Source organism: Hemibagrus wyckioides, linkage group LG15 (genome assembly GCF_019097595.1).
Source record: "Hemibagrus wyckioides isolate EC202008001 linkage group LG15, SWU_Hwy_1.0, whole genome shotgun sequence".
In the NCBI taxonomy this organism is placed as follows: Eukaryota; Metazoa; Chordata; class Actinopteri; order Siluriformes; family Bagridae; genus Hemibagrus; species Hemibagrus wyckioides.
In genome coordinates this window covers 21124364-21143042 of record NC_080724.1, presented here as the reverse complement: position 1 = coordinate 21143042, position 18679 = coordinate 21124364, and the positions used below count along the sequence as shown (strand labels likewise).

At 35.3% G+C, this 18679-nt stretch overlaps 1 long non-coding RNA gene across 1 annotated transcript in view; it reads left to right on the top strand.

Moving 5' to 3' along the window:
* Window positions 1-18679, top strand: part of LOC131365493 (uncharacterized) — a 72682-nt gene that overhangs the window by 31100 nt on the left and 22903 nt on the right. Inside the window, exon 3 of the long non-coding RNA XR_009206695.1 lies at window positions 1066-1191. This is a non-coding gene — a long non-coding RNA (uncharacterized LOC131365493). The remainder of the gene's footprint in view (window positions 1-1065; window positions 1192-18679) is intronic.

The window sequence follows — 18679 nt, the reverse complement described above, 5'->3', positions numbered from 1 at the left end:
TTGGCGCTGACTCAGGGGGATAAATATATATGAACATTTGAATCTTTTAGTCATTTTTATTCTATTTTTGTAAAGCTGCTTTGAGACAACATTCATTCTTAAAAGCGCTATACAAATAAAAATTCTAGAAATGACACAAATAACTAAAATAAAAATATACAAATAAATTTAAACACAAAACATAAAAAAACATCTGTAAAAATATTAAAACATAAAAACATTTGTGAAAACATAAAAACATGAAGAAATATGAAAACATAAAAATATATTAAAAAAATACAGAAACATCAAAACATTTGTATAAATAAAAAAACACAAAAACATTTGTAAAAATATAAAAACATTTGTAAAAATGGAAAAAAAAACATTTGTAAAAATATAAAAACATCTGTATAAATAAAAAAAACATAAAAACATTTCTAAAAATATAAAAACATTTCTAAAAATATAAAACATTTTAAAAATAAAAACATTTCTAAAAATATAAAAACATTTCTAAAAATATAAAAACAAAAAACATTTGAATAAATATAAAAACAAAGACTTTTGTAAACATAGAAAAATATTTGTAAAAATATAAAAACATTTCTAAAAATAAAAACATTTGTAAAAATATAAAAACAAAGACTTTTGTAAACATAAAAAACATTTGTAAAAAAAACAAAAACATTTGTAAGACAAAATAAAAACAATTTATCGTAATTATTTATGTTTACAGAATTTGGCAGAATTAAGAAATGAATACTGACTCATAATGCAATGTGTATTAGGGTAAAATACTGTATCAGAATATTAATATTAATTTTCTGGCCTTTTGTACAGTTATTGACTCTGTAAACTGCAGTAAAGCTTAATAAAATCTACAGTAAGATGCTGAACTCCTCACACGTTCACACCTCCTGAGAATATCTGTTGGATTTTCAAGCCACGTTTTTTCTCCATTTTCTTCTTTTCCTCCTCTTTTGAACACTCGGGTCTGGATCTGTGATATAAACGCTGATTTAAATATCAAAGTTTTGGCCGCTTTTTACCTCATCAGCTTGATTTCATGCGTCTGTTTTTCAGGCCGCAGGGAGAAGAGACGAGGATTTGCAGAAATGGCAGACGGCCAGGAAAGGTGAGAAACAGATGCAAGTCTGCATACGCTGGACACATTATTGGATCGATCTGTGGCCATGACCCACGCTGAAGGTGTGTGTGTGTGTGCAAGTGGCACAAGCTCATAGGAATTCTAATGAGAGTAGTAACTCTGAAAATGTGTTTTATTTCAGTCGTATTTAAATTAGATTGTTGTGAGGTGGACATGAAAGCTCGTCTGTCGTGAACCTAGAGTTAGTTCAGTTTGGGGAATGAAGTAAGAATTTGTGTTAACCCCACCCCCAATCTAACCCCAACCAATCACATTCTTTCCCAAAATAAAGAAGTAAAAATCTTAGAATACTGTTTTGTTTTGTTCTGTTAAGGACTCTCTCTGTCCATCTCTCTCTCTCTCTCTCTCTCTCTCCCTCTCCATCACTCTCTCTTTCCGTATAGGACTCTCTCTTTTCATCTGTCTCTCTCTCTCTCTGTCTCTCTCTCTCTCTGGGCCTATGTGCAGCACTAGCTATCCCAGGATTCACCATGGCAACAAGTTTTCACAAGCTTTGACACACACACACACACACTGACTGAATGCCCCCACACATCAATCACATGAATGGAAGAGTGTTGGCATTGTCTCAGTCCCATCAGGCCGTGCTCCTGGACCCTCAGTCACTCTGTGAGAATGCAATACACGCACGTGTCTTCATCAGTCTCAGCTAATGTTTTCATTTAATCAGCCTCTCTCTCTCTCTCTCTCTCTCATTCTGGTTGAAAACAAAGGACAAGAAATGATAATATAACAACAACAAAACATTGGGAACAGAAACACCAATGAAAATGATGATGATGATGATGATGATGATGATGACACTGATGGCGATGATGATGAACAATGATGATGATGATGACACTGATGGCGATGATGATGACACTGATGGCGATGATGATGAACAATGATGATGATGATGACACTGATGGCGATGGCGATGATGATGAACAATGATGATGATGATCATGATGATGATGATGAACAATGATGATGATGATCATGATGATGATGATGAACAATGATGATGATGATGACACTGATGGCGATGGCGATGATGATGAACAATGATGATGATGATCATGATGATGATGATGAACAATGATGATGATGATGACACTGATGGCGATGATGATGACACTGATGGCGATGATGATGAACAATGATGATGATGATGACACTGATGGCGATGGCGATGATGATGAACAATGATGATGATGATCATGATGATGATCATGATGACACTGATGGTGATGATGATGAACAATGATGATGATGATGACACTGATGGTGATGATGATGAACAATGATGATGATGATGACACTGATGGCGATGGCGATGATGATGAACAGTGATGATGATGATCATGATGATGATGATGATGACACTGATGGTGATGATGATGAACAATGATGATGATGATGACACTGATGGCGATGATGATGAACAATGATGATGATGATCATGATGATGATGATGAACAATGATGATGATGATGACACTGATGGCGATGATGATGACACTGATGGCGATGATGATGAACAATGATGATGATGATGACACTGATGGCGATGATGATGAACAATGATGATGATGATCATGATGATGATCATGATGACACTGATGGTGATGATGATGAACAATGATGATGATGATGACACTGATGGTGATGATGATGAACAATGATGATGATGATGACACTGATGGCGATGGCGATGATGATGAACAGTGATGATGATGATCATGATGATGATGATGATGACACTGATGGTGATGATGATGAACAATGATGATGATGATGACACTGATGGCGATGATGATGAACAATGATGATGATGATGACACTGATGGTGATGATGATGAACATTGATGATGATGATGATGATGACACTGATGGCGATGATGATGAACAATGATGATGATGATGACACTGATGGCGATGATGATGAACAATGATGATGATGATGACACTGATGGTGATGATGATGACACTGATGGCGATGATGATGAACAATGATGATGATGATGACACTGATGGTGATGATGATGACACTGATGGCGATGATGATGAACAATGATGATGATGATGACACTGATGGTGATGATGATGACACTGATGGCGATGATGATGAACAATGATGATGATGATGACACTGATGGTGATGATGATGACACTGATGGCGATGATGATGAACAATGATGATGATGATGACACTGATGGTGATGATGATGACACTGATGGCGATGATGATGAACAATGATGATGATGATGACACTGATGGTGATGATGATGACACTGATGGCGATGATGATGAACAATGATGATGATGATGACACTGATGGTGATGATGATGACACTGATGGCGATGATGATGAACAATGATGATGATGATGACACTGATGGCGATGATGATGAACAATGATGATGATGATGATGATGACACCGATGGCGATGATGATGAACAATGATGATGATGATGATGACACTGATGATGATGAACGATGATGATGATGATGACACTGATGATGATGATGATGATGACACTGATGATGATGATGATGATGATGAACAATGATGATGATGACACTGATGGTGATGATGATGAACAATGATGAAGATGGACAATGATTATGATGATTATGATGATTATAACAACGATGAGGATGGCGGTGATGAAGATAACGATGATAATGACAACAAAGATTATGATGATGATGATGACGACAACAATGATGATGATTATGGTTGTGATGGTGTAAATGATTATATTGATGACGACGGTGACAATGATGACAACAATGACGGTGATGATGATGATGATGATGATGATGATAACGCTGACCACACTGTGTATGATGATTATGCTGATGATATTGATGATATAAATGATTATAATGATGACAATGAATATGATGATGATGGCAATGATGACGTCAGTGGTGACGATGATGAAAGATGATGATGATGATGGTGGTGGCGGTGATGATTATGATGATGATGATGATGATGAGGATTATGATGATGGTGATGATGAGGATGGTGATGATGATGATGGTGGTGGTGGTTTTGATGATTATTGTTATGATGAGGATGATAATGATGATGATGATGGTGGTGATGATGAAGATTATGATGCTGATGTTAATTATGACGATGATGATGATTATGATGATGATGATAATAATGACAACTATTATGAAGCTGAAGCCGATGATAAAGATGACGATGATGGTTATTTATTCAAAAGAATTAAAGGTGGGGTAATGACAATGCCTTCTTTATGTATAAGAGTATCTCTCTCACTCTCTCTCCAACATGCTCTCTTTCTGTTTAGGACACTCTCTGTCCATCTCTCTCTCTCTTTCTGTCCAACTCTCTTTCTCTTTCTCTCTCTCTCTCTCTCTCTCTCTCTCTCTCTCTCTCTCTGTCTCTCTCTCTTTCTGTTTAGGACACTCTCTGTCCATCTCTCTCTCTCTCTCTCTCTTTCTGTCCATCTGTCTTTCGCTTTCTCTGTCTCTCTCTCTCTCTCTCTCTCTCTCTCTCTCTCTCTCTTTCTGCTTTGGACACTCTCTGTCCATCTCTCTCTCTCTGTCTCTTTCTGTCCATCTCTGTCTCTGTCCATCTTTCTATCTCTCTCTCTCTCTCTCCAACACTATCTCTTTCTGTTCATCCCTCTCTCTCTCTCTCTCTCTCTCTCTCTCTCTCCCTCTCCCTCTCTCTAATGTACCAGTTGACTGACCCAGTAACTAACTTACAAACTTCTTCACATTTACATATTAACTGAGACCCAGATCCCGTTCCTCTCGGTCTGATTCAGATCGTGACACGAATCATCTCCTGCAGCGCTCTCGTGGTTTTCCTCATAAGCTCCACCTGGAGTGCCACGGAGAGATCCGGAGAGATCCGGACAGAAATGGAAGAAAAAAGTAGCATGTAGTGTGGAAGGTGTTAGCGTCTCAGCTACAATAATCAGGACAGTGCTGCGGTTTCCTATATTTAGAGCAGGCAGAAGGAAGGAAAGTGGAAGAGAGGCGGGGGAAGGAATATATCCGACCTGGCCTGAGGCGAGGAACACAACCACAATGTAATTACACATAAAGTTGGAAGAAGTCAAAGGAGTGGAGAAGAAAACAGAAGAGGAGGAGGAAGGAAATGAAAAGGTTGAAGAAAAACCGAAAAGAAATCTCTCTTTTTTTTCTTTTCCAAGTCTGAAACTTCAAATAGGTCAGAGCAGATTTTTTTCTGCCACATCGCTATTGAAATGAAAAGATGCTAATGATCTCATATCTCAAAGAACCTCCAAGCCCTTTAAAGCAGAGAGAAGCTGAAGGTGTGCAAATCTCTGGATAATTACAGCTTTGTGTCTGAAATGTTTCACCAACAGCGAATAAAGCTGCTGCCCAAACAGAGGCAGTGAACTGGTTTGTTAGCTGAACAAAGTTAGCTAGTTTAACATGTCTACTGGAAGCAACTGCTTAGGAAGAACATGAGTGGATGTGTCTAGGGTTAGAGGAGTAGTGTCTAGCTAGGTAGATTTTATGCAAATTAAGCAGACACGTTAAGGCAATGTTAATTAGGGATGTTAGCAAATTAACAATGATGATGATGATGATGATGTTAATGGTGATGATGTTGGTGATGGTGATGATTATGATGATGCTGATGATGGTGGTGATGGTGATGATGATGGTGATAATGTTGATGGTAATAATGATGGTGGTGGTGATGATGATGATGATGGTAATAATGATAGTGGTGGCAGTGATGACGATTATGGTGATGATAATGGTGGTGTTGATTTTGGTAATGATGATAGTGATGACAGTGATGATGATTATGGTGATGATGATGATGATGGTAGTGATGACGATTATGGTGATGATGACAATGGTGGTGATGATGATGATGATGACGGTAATGATGATAGTAATGACAGTGAATGACGATTATGGTGATGATGATGATGATGGTGGTGATGATGTTGATGGTAGTGATGACAGTGAACGACGATTATGGTGATGATGATGGCGGTGATGATGATGATGGTAATGATGATAGTGATGACAGTGAATGACAATTATGGTGATGATGATGATGATGATGATGTTGATGGTAATGATGATAGTGATGACAGTGAATGACGATTATGGTGATGATGATGATGATGATGATGATGATGATGATGATGTTGATGGTAATGATGATAGTGATGACAGTGAATGACGATTATGGTGATGATGATGATGATGATGGTGATGATGATGATGGTAATGATGATAGTGATGACAGTGAATGACGATTATGGTGATGATGATGATGATGATGATGATGATGATGTTGATGGTAATGATGATAGTGATGACAGTGAATGACGATTATGGTGATGATGATGATGATGATGATGATGATGATGATGTTGATGGTAATGATGATAGTGATGACAGTGAATGATGATTATGGTGATGATGATGATGATGATGATGATGATGATGATGTTGATGGTAATGATGATAGTGATGACAGTGAATGACGATTATGGTGATGATGATGATGATGATGATGATGTTGATGGTAATGATGATAGTGATGACAGTGAATGACGATTATGGTGATGATGATGATGATGATGATGATGATGTTGATGGTAATGATGATAGTGATGACAGTGAATGACGATTATGGTGATGATGATGGCGGTGATGATGATGATGGTAATGATGATAGTGATGACAGTGAATGACGATTATGGTGATGATGATGGCGGTGATGATGATAGTGATGACAGTGAATGACGATTATGGTGATGATGATGGTGGTGATGATGATGATGGTAATGATGATAGTGATGACAGTGAATGACGATTATGGTGATGATGATGATGATGGCGGTGATGATGATGATGGTAATGATGATAGTGATGACAGTGAATGACGATTATGGTGATGATGATGATGATGATGATGTTGATGGTAATGATGATAGTGATGACAGTGAATGACGATTATGGTGATGATGATGATGATGATGATGATGGTGATGGTAATGATGATAGTGATGACAGTGAATGATGATTATGGTGATGATGATGATGATGATGATGATGATGTTGATGGTAATGATGATAGTGATGACAGTGAATGACGATTATGGTGATGATGATGATGATGATGATGATGATGTTGATGGTAATGATGATAGTGATGACAGTGAATGACGATTATGGTGATGATGATGATGATGATGATGATGATGATGATGGTGATGATGATGATGGTAATGATGATAGTGATGACAGTGAATGATGATTATGGTGATGATGATGATGATGATGATGATGATGGTAATGATGATAGTGATGACAGTGAATGACGATTATGGTGATGATGATGATGATGATGTTGATGGTAATGATGATAGTGATGACAGTGAATGACGATTATGGTGATGATGATGGTAATGATGATAGTGATGACAGTGAATGATGATTATGGTGATGATGATGATGATGATGATGATGATGATGTTGATGGTAATGATGATAGTGATGACAGTGAATGACGATTATGGTGATGATGATGATGATGATGATGTTGATGGTAATGATGATAGTGATGACAGTGAATGACGATTATGGTGATGATGATGATGATGATGATGTTGATGGTAATGATGATAGTGATGACAGTGAATGACGATTATGGTGATGATGATGGTGGTGGTGGTGGTGATGATGGTGATGGTAATGATGATGATGATGTTGATGGTGGTGGTGATGGTGGTGGTGGTGATGTAGATTATGGTGATGATGATGATGGTGGTGGTGATGGTGATGACAATGGATATGATGATGATGATGATGATGATGATGACAATGGTGACAGTGATGATGATGATTATGATAAAGATTGTGGTGGTGGTGGTGGTGATGATGATGATGATAACGATGGTGGTGGTGGCGGTGATGATTATAGTGATGATGATGATAAAGATGATGGTGGTGGGGATGATGATTATGGTGATGATGATGATGATGAAGATGATGATAATCCCTTAGTCCATTCCTTAGAATTCCTTATTGAAAACATGACCTAGCTATTTAGCCTCAGCTAGCTAGTTTTTGGATAGTTTAGCAAGCTAGATTTCATGTATACATTGTAGGTTCATTAAAGCTTTATAAGTAACTTTAAGCTCACAAATTCACAGGGAAGATGAGACGATTTGGGTGTCTAGCACCAGTTAGTCCCATCTCATTTACAGTAATGGTCTTCTGTTACCTTGGAAAAGTGTCAGGTTCGATTTCACATCCCGTGTTTTTGAACAACTAAACAATATTTTAAAAAACAGCACTGATTATTTTCCCAGAACAGCACAACACAGGGTGTATTATTCTTTTACATAACAAACACACACTGGATTAGAACAACAGCAGCTCCCAGTAGGGCTGAAATTCTTATTTGCCGCTTTGACAGAATCATTAATCGTCTCCGCTTCAGGAAACAGTAAGAGGTGAAAATGTCTCACTTCCTGTTGTCAAAGAGAGTGCAGAAGAAAAAAAAAAAACGAGATAAACACGATTAACCCGTCATTTTGTGCCGACGTGAAATCCCCAAATCGTCTTTCATGCATTTCCACGCTGGTTTTAAAAGCCTTGTCAGAAACATGAAGTCTTGCAGATGTGATGGAGGCGAGGAGTAAAGAGGAAAAAAAACAAAAACACAGAGAGACAATTTAATCAAATTCAGCAGGAAGTCAAAATTAATCACGCACACAGTCAGACTCGGGACGCAGCTTATTACCGCGAAAAACACGTCAGGCAAGACGGGAGTGCAGACAATTTAGCGTAAAAAAATCTCACAAACAATAATCTGTTTCTTTTATTTATTATTTATCTGTGTGAGAGACATTAGTCCATTAAAAACAGCTGAATGAACTTCCAAGAAATTATAAAAATAACATGATGCTTAAAAGCATTCTGGGTACAAAAATGTTCCTGGAGTACTAGCATTTAGATATCGATTTGTTTTTCTTTTCTATTTATTTATTTATTTGTATTTATTTTAAACAGGATCATCAAACAGACCCTTTATTCCATAATTCCCCCATTTTTCTCCACATTTCCTCAAAAATCTTTGCTAATTATGGGTTTCTGTGTCTCGTCATAAACAACCCAAACTACCACACTGAACCAAAATAAAAATATATTCTAAATTACAGCATAATGCACTTTTTTTGTGAAATTCCATTTCAATTTGCTTTTTATTTGTATGAGAAATATTGAAAAATATTTGTTTACAGCCTGCTCCAAAATTATTTTGCACCTTCAAGAAAATTGGCAGAAATAGGCATAAAAAATAAAATTAAATTAAATAGGAAAACAGTATGTTGGCTTTTTCAAGCCAACATAATAAAATTAAATAAAATTAAATAAAATAAAATAAAATAAAATAAAATAAAATAAAATAAAATAAAATAAAATAAAATAAAATAAAATAAAATAAAATAAAATAAAATAAAATTAAATTAAATTAAATTAAATTAAATTAAAAACAATAAAATATCATGAATATAAAATCATAAAAAATGTCATAAAATATCATGAAATTAAGTATCATAAATTTAAAATATTATAAAATATCATAAAAATAAAATAAAACATTAATATAAAATTTACATTTTGTGTAAACATTCATTTTAAATGTAAATGTTTTGTTAAAGATTATTAAAAGAAGGAGCTTTTTTTAAAGCAAACTTCTACAATGATGCAATATTTTTTACAGTTAAAAAAATTTAATTAAGCTATTTATATAAATTAAATTAAATTGCTCACTGAAAAAATTAAGGAATGTGCTTACTTTTCATTTAGGATATATTACATAATTTTATTTTTCATTTCATTTCATTGTCTGTACCGCTTATCCGATCTATCCTCAGGTCTCAGGCATCATCAGGTGTGTTATTTTTTTTAGATTATTTTCAATTATTAGCAATTTTAAATAAATTTGAAAACATAATCTGATGGATTTAATAGATTTCTTAATTATTATGCTTATTTTTAAATGGAGTAAATGGAGTTTTTTCAAAGACTTTACAGATTTTTTAATCTCCCAAAAACATTCTTAATAAATTTTAAAATATAAATGTTTTTTCATGTAAAGTACACAAGGTGAAGAAAAAGGAAAAAATGAAGAAGAAGAAGAAGAAGAAGAATGGAGAAAAAAAGTATGAAGAAGAAAAAGAAGAAGTATGAGGAAAAAGAAGAAGAAGTAGTAGTAGAAGAAGAACAAGAGGAAGAAGAAGAAGAAGAAGAAGACGTATTATGAAGAAGATGTAGAAGAAGATGATGAGGTAGAAGAAGATGAAGAGGAAGTACGAAGAAGAAGAAGATAAAGAAGAAGAAGAAGAAGACGAAGAAGAAGAAAAAGAAGAAGAAGAAGAAAAAGACGAAGAAGAAGCAGCAGCAGCAGAAGAAAAAGAAGAAGATGTGGAAGAAGAGGAAGGACATCCAGAGAATTGAATAGGAGATATAAAGATGACAGATGTCAGGAAGACTCGGGCGTCTCTGATTGGACGCGGCGGTTGAAAACTTGAGTTCTGCGTAATTAAAAGCTATGTAGATGTGACAGGACGCCTCGTGAGGAAGGCTGCGTCTCCAGTCTCCACCGGTTCGACCATAAATAAGTGAACATGTTAATGAGAGGAATCAGTGAATGTCTCCACGGTGACACAGGGAGAAGAAAAAACACACCCGTGGCTCAACTCCTCGCTCGGTCTGGGGCAGTTATTATAATATAAGGAGCGTAATGGAGGTGTCTCTGGTGAGAGCTGTCAGATCGGGTCCAGTCAGAGGGACAGTGTGGAAGTCCACAAAGTCCTGGTTTAGCTCTGATGAAGAGAGCGTGGCTGACAGCAGCGGGCAGGGGAGCAGGAACCGCTATTAACATCACCCATCACCCGCTTTATTTAACTTTACTTTAGTGTGACTACAGCTAGCATTATTTTATTATTAGAACATGAACGTGTGCAGTTTGAGCGGCTAGGAGTTTTTTACGACGTTACACTTCCTCTGTAACGTGTGTGTTTTTGAGAGAAAAACGTTTTGAGGCTGGTGAGGGAACGACTGAAGTTGTCTCCTTATATAACTAGCTAGCTAACATGCTGTAGTTATCCCTTAACATAGCGAGCTAGCAAAACATCCTGTAGTTTTCTCCTTATATTACTAGCTAGCTAACTTGCTGTAGTTATTTCTTCAAATAACTAGCTAGCTAACATCCTGTGGGTTATCCCTTAATATTACTAGCTAGCTAACATCCTCTAGGTTATTCTATAATGTAACTAGCTAGCTAACATGCTGTAGGTTTTCCCTTAATTTAACTAGCTAGATAAGTGCTATAGTTGTTACCTAATTGAACCGACTAGGTAAGCTATTGCAGATTTTCTCTTAGTTAATATTCTAGTTAATATTCTGTATTTATCCTTATATGTAACTAGTTAGCTAACATGCTGTAGTTATCCCTTAATATAACTAGCTAGCTAACATCCTGTAGGTTATCCTTTAATGTAAGTGGCTAGGTAATATCCTGTTGTTATGCCTTAATGTTACTAGCTAGCTAACATGCTGTAGATTTTCTCTTAAGGTAACTAGCTAGCTAACATGCTGTAGTTGTTCCATAATGTAGCTAGCTAACATGCTGTAGTTATCCCTTAATATAACTATTCAATTCAATTCAATGTATTTGTATAGCGATTTTAAAAATGGACATTGTCTCAAAGCAGCTTTACAAAACAATAGAAACAGAAAAAAAATTATTTATTAAAAAGTTTCAAGTTAAGTTACTATTCATCCATAATATTTATCCCTAAGAAAGAAACCTGAGGTGATGATAGTGAGGAGAAAACCCTCAGAAGGCTCAGAAGGAAACCTCATCCTCATTTAGGTGACATTACTAGCTAGCTAACATGCTGTCTTTATCCCTTAATGTTACTAGCTAGCTAAGATACTGTAGTTGTTCCATAATGTAACTAGCTAGCTAACAGCCCAGCCTGACCTACTGTAGATTTTCTATTAATGTAACAAGCTAGCTAATATCCTGTTGTTATCCCCTAATGTAAATAACTAGCTCACATTCTGTAGTTGTTCCATAATGTCACAGGCTAACTAACGTTTTGTAGTTATCCCTTATGTAGCTACTTACGAGGTATGATGGCCCCTATGAACGAGCTGTTGCTATAGAAACAATAACATATCAAAACTAGCACTTTAATATAAACATGTGATTTGCTTCTTATCTAGAAAATAAATCTGGTCAGCTCTGTGGTATAAAGAGCACTGCGCAGTTTTACTCAAACTGGACCTGTGTGTTTGTATAACAGTTTCATCTAACGGCTGCCATTTCAGAAAAAATGCTCTGTGTCCGTTTTAAATCGAGTCAGAACCGGGTGAGCCAAAGTTCACGGACATCAAGGTACGGGAATGCAATCAGAGGCTATAAAAGGATATTTTCCTTTTCATATGAAATACATAAGCTATATATAAATCTGTTCATTTGAAGGCCGAAAACTCGATTATCCCGCGTCTGCTGTCTATCCCTTCAGGACTGGACCTGTTTTTGAACTCTGCTCAGACGCAGGCCAAGCGCATCGAGGCCTCCCATTCTTCCAGTTTATTCTGCTTTATGCAATCAGATGGAGCTCGATTTCATCGACGAGGACAGAAAAGGTCAGATCATCGCTAACAGAGCAGCCGGACAAGACGACTACGAATAACAACCCCCACCTCTATACCCATCCCCTCCCCTCACCCCGCTTCCTCCCTACAGGGTTCACTTCAGGTCGATGAAGGAGCTTTGCGTTATGAAACGTGAACTCATCGCCGCGGGTGTGTGAGCTAGTGGGGTTTTGGCAGATCACACATCTCTGGGTACATAAATTTGTGTTTCTCGAGCTCCACACTGACATTTCTGATCTGCTCTGGTTAAAGCAGGACATTGATTGTGTGAAGATCTGCCCGTGTGGTTTTCCTCTTTCACTTCTGAGAAAAAGAAAAGGTCTACATGGAGATTCTATGGGTTTTCTCACCAAAGCCTGAAGTAAGATCTTTATCCCGGTCATGAAGGGTGGAGCCGATCGTGGAAACACTGTGTGTGAGATGGGAATACGCTCTGGGTAAGATGCTACAGTGTCACACACACACATCTCAGGGCAATTTAGAGTCATTAATCCAATGAGGAACTCAGAGGAAACCCTCATGGACATGTGAAGAACATCTGTCTCTTAATATAACTAGCTGGCTAACATCCTGTAGGTTTGTTTCATGAATGTAACTAGCTAGCTAAGTATTATAGTTGTCTACTAATTTAACCAGCTAGCTAACCTATGGTAGATTTTCTCTTAATGTAACTAGCTAGCTAACACCCTGTAGGTTTTCCCTTAATATATCTGGCTAGCAAACATCCTGTTGTTGTCCCCTAATCTAACTAGCTAGCTAAAATCATGTAGGTTTTCTTTTTCCTTAATGTAACTAGCTAGCTATGTATTATAGTTGTCCTGTAATTTAACTAGCTAGTTAACAGAGTGTAGGATTTCTCTTAATGTAATTAGCTATACAATACTGTAGCCATCTTCTAATGTAACTAGCTAGTTAACCTACTATACATTTTAAAATGTACTGGTTGATAAAAAAGCAATTTCTAAAAATAAATATATAAAAAATAGGACAATGAATTAGTCATGTAAAAACAAATCAATCAAATAAATGAATACTGTAAAAAAATCATGTGCAAACTGTATAAAAATTTATATTTATTTATATAAACATAAATGAAAAAAATGTACAGAAGAATCACATTTTAAAGTAAAGGAAAAATATTCAAGTCAAAGAAAATAAAAAAATGAAAAATAAATTGGAAATAAATTAAAAATAAAAACAAAATAGTAAATAATTAATGAAATAAATATTAAAAAATAAAACTAAATAAAGAAAAAATCTTGAAAATAATTATCATGTGAAACGGATTGGGGAAAAAATCCCACCAAAAATAAGTAAATTGAGTGTAAGTAAATAAAAAAATAAATAAATGTTGTTTTAAATAAATTAATTTTTATTAATAAATTGAAAATGAAAAAAAGAAAAAGTGTGAAATAATATTCAAGTGAAAATAGAGGGGAACAATCACAAGTGAAAATAAACCTACTGTAGATTTTCTCTTAATGTAATTAGCTAGCTACCATTCTGTTGTTGTCTGCTAATTTAACTAGCTAGCTAAAATCATGTAGTGTTTTTTTCCCTTAATGTAACTAGCTAGCTAAGTATTATAGTTGTCAACTAATTTAACTAGCTAGCTAATCTAATGTAGATTTTCTTTTAATGTAACTAGCTATACGATACTGTACTCATCTTTTAATGTAACTTGCTAGCTAAGATACTGTGGTTGTTGCCTAATGTAACATGCTAGCTAACATCCTGTAGTTTATCTCGCACTGAGGCATCATGCTGCTTGCTGAAGTCGTCATGAATGTAGTGAAATGTTAGCAAAGTTGCTTTTGTAGTATAAATAAAAATGTAAAATTTAAAAATGGCAGTCTCTACACACCGTGACATCACATGACGCAAACGAAAGAAAGAGAGAAAGAGATAATAGAGGAATCTCCAAAATGCTGTCAGCCTGGCGTCTATCCTTCTCTTTGTCCTCCTCAGTGAGCGTTTCAGCTCCACTTACGTGTTACAGCCTTCGCGGCAGAAATGAAGTGTCTTCCTCTCTAACGGCCGGGCCGAAGGATATCATCATCCCGACCCAATGACCAGTTATGTTTTTCAAGACAGCATGAACGATTTTTATTTTCTCCCTCTCATCTTTTCCTTCACAGTGTCTCAGCAGAGCTCTTCTGACTGACTGATGAAAGCGTTTGGCTCTTTTCTTTTTTTTAGCTTGAAATAATCTAAAAATCACCAAGGCTCAGCGCCGAAAAGACAAGGTCACTGTTTCTCCAGCCTTCTTTCTTCTGAAGGAACATCCATAAAACATCTGAGTGAGATGTTTTGCTGGGATTGGTTTGATTTTGTGCTCGTATGATCAGCTAGGATGGGGGAAAAAGTCTGATCCTAGAGAGAACAGATATAAATAAGAGATTAGACTTTGTGGTTTGACCTTGAACATGGAGGAATATTATCAGTGTAATTGAGCAGGATCCAAGCAACAGATATAACGCTACATTTTCATCTCTCTCGCTAGTTCTGTCTCTCAGAGAACCTTTTCTGACTCTCGGGTCATGAACCCATTTCACTGTGGAACATTTCTACAGTAAATGTCATACATTTCACGTTATGGGATGTTTGTTCTATGTGATTGTACACGTGAATTCAAGAAAACGTACGTGATTTCATGTGAATGAGATTTAAAATGTACCGGTTGATAAAAAAAGCAAATTCTAAATATAAATATATAAAAAATAGGAAAATAAATTAGTCATGTAAAAATATGGATACTAATATGGATGCAAAGATATGGATACTAAAAAAACATGTGCAAAAAATAAAATGAAAAATATCCAGTGGGGAAAAAAAACAACTATATAAAAATGTGAAAATAAATGAAAAAAATGACATTTTAAAATAAAGGAAAAATATTCAAGTCAAAGAAAATGAAAGATAAATCATAAGGTGAAAATAAATGAAAACAAAATAGTGAATAATAAATTATATATATATATATATATATATATATATATATATATATATATATATATATATATATATATATACTACCAGTCAAAGGTTTGGACACACCTTCTAATTCCATGGTCTTTCCTGATGTTTATTTCTTTCAATGCTGAAGGCGGCCGAAATACGCAATAATGTCGTTTGAACAGTTGATATTGAGATATGTCTGCTACTGATGCTCTGTAAAGCCTTCATAACGCCTCTAATCTGAGGTGCTGTTAATTGGTGATTTCTGAGGCTGGTAACTCTAAATGAACTTCTCCTCTGCAGCAGAGGTCAGTTTTGGTCTTGCTTTACTGGGATGGTCTTCATGTGAGCCAGTTTCATCATGGTGCTTGATGGGTTTTGCAAATGCACTTGACAATACTGACCTTTGTGTCTTAAAATAACAACTGACTGTTTTTTGTTGTCATTACATATGGATTACTTAAGTCCATGTTTTTTATTTCATAGTTTTGAAATCTCCAGTATTGTTCTAGAATGTAGAAAATAACATTTGTGTCCAAATGTTAGTGTATGTATATATATATATATATATATATATATATATATATATATATATATATATATATATATATATATATATTAAGCAAAAATTATGTGAAAACAGATTGGGGAAAAAAATCCCCAAAATCAGAAGTGTAAATAAATGAAAAATAAATAATTTGTTAATTTTTAAAATAAATTAACTTTTATTAATAAATTAAAAAATAAAGCAAATGTACAAAAAAAAACAAAATTACAAAAAATAAAGAAAAGTTGGAAAAAATATTCAGGTGAAACTAGAGAGGGAAAAGTGGTAATAAATGAAAAAAAAAGTTTATTAATTAGTTTGTTACCTTGTAATTACAATGTAATAACATAATTACAAGCAAAGAGTTCACAGTAGTACTAATTGAAATAGTAAAATCCAAAAAGGTGTGATCGCATTTCGTAATATTAACTCTTTCATAAAATTTAAATAATAAAAAAATGAGTTAAAATGTGTAAAATTAAAGTGTCTCATCATTGTGCTTTCTCCATGTTTCACAGTGGAGAAGGAACTTCTCAGAGATGGATTTCCATGAAAGTTTTGGAATTTGGTCTCAACCGAGTGGGAATAAAGACAAAGAAATAAAAATTTAGAGCATTAAAAAAAGGCACAGATCCATACTTAGCTAGCTGTTAAAATGTAGTTAGACTTTGGGGAAAGCTAAAAGTACTCCAAATGAGAACCCTTTTAAGACATAAATATCCCTCAACTGTACAGAACAAGCAATAATAATAATAATAATAATAATAATAATAATAATAATAATTACACACCTTCTTTTGAGCCTTAAGATTTCACCTTCATGCTATTCCACAATCGCTCTCGTGCTAATTGCTCCACAGCCGAGCTTCATGACCTTGACGCTAACTAAATGACAGCGTGTCATGGTGTTAAGTCATGTTAAAGGGAAGCGGCGAAGCGTCAAACATCGGCGCTAATTTGCATCCACGCTCTATGATAAAGGCCCTGCAATACGATTTACAGAGAAATACAGGCAAATATCCAGAAATCATTAGCCGAACGGACGAGTAACTCAGGGAGCATTCATGTTTCTCAAAACCACTTACAGGAATGAGGTAAGCTGCCGCTGAATGAGGCACATTACAGCAATCGATGTGAGAAAGAAAAAAAAAGATTTGAGGAAATATAAAGGCAGGCTAAGGTGCATTGGAATGGGAAAAAAGTGCTATTGGATTTGTGTCTTGAAGTTAAAAGTCTGACAGGGAAAAAAGCTCCAAGTTGTTTAAAAGCAGATCTTTTATCTCTATGATTAGGAGTCATGTAAATACTGCATGTGCTAGACCATGGCATGGTTAAATTCTCGAATTAGAAGCTGCGTGTTATTATTTTCGTGTAGCGGCATGACTCAGAAAGTAATTCTGGCTGTAATATGAACGAGAGACGTTGAGTAATTCGCTGCTTCCACTGCGTTATTGTTTCTATAGTAACAGCTCATTCACAGGGACTTAACCCGAAAGTTAATAATAAACTGGTAAAAGAAAGTGTTGATGTTTACCAAAGTAAAATGTAGCGAGGTTTTTAATTAGGAGGAAACTACTGAGAACTGTAGATTTTTCATTCATTTATTCAGTCATTCATTCGTTAACTATCTAGCTAGTACAAACATAGGCTGTGTTTACACTTGGCTATTAAAATGCGATCAGAATAATCGAGCAAATTGGATTATCAGCCAATCAGGACGCGGCGTGTTTACATTTCTCGACACCACTTGGCGTCTGTATCAGGGTATCTGATCGGATCTCTCTTTTCTGTGCAATATTTAAAATGGCTCCTCAAAGTCGACCTGAAGTGGTGGGTTTTCACTTAAACAACATTTTCAGTCGCAGGAGATCTCATAAAATGAGAAGGATAAAATAAGGAGGTTTCCATTTTTTCAATTTTACTTAGGTGGATAGCTGCAGTAATGGAAACAGTAAAAAGAAAGCTCCAGGGTTTGGGATCGTTGCCAGCTGTGGTGTGGAAAATGTGTGTTCTTAACAGAGAATGAACGGTTCTGCAACTTTCGGGTGCGAAAGCAAACTTTATACTGCTCTTTCATTATACTACACTGAAAAAAATGATTCATTGAATTTACTCAATTTTCTTAAGTTAAGTGGTTGCAATCAATTTATTTTAGCTACATTTAAATAAATAAATTAAGTTCACTGACTTTGAACTCAATTTATTTATTTGCATTTTAATGCCATGTGTAAATGCCGCCTGAGATATTAAAATATGTTGATGTTCATGGATATTAAACAAAGTTTATATGAATTAAATACAAAGTTTAATAAAGTTT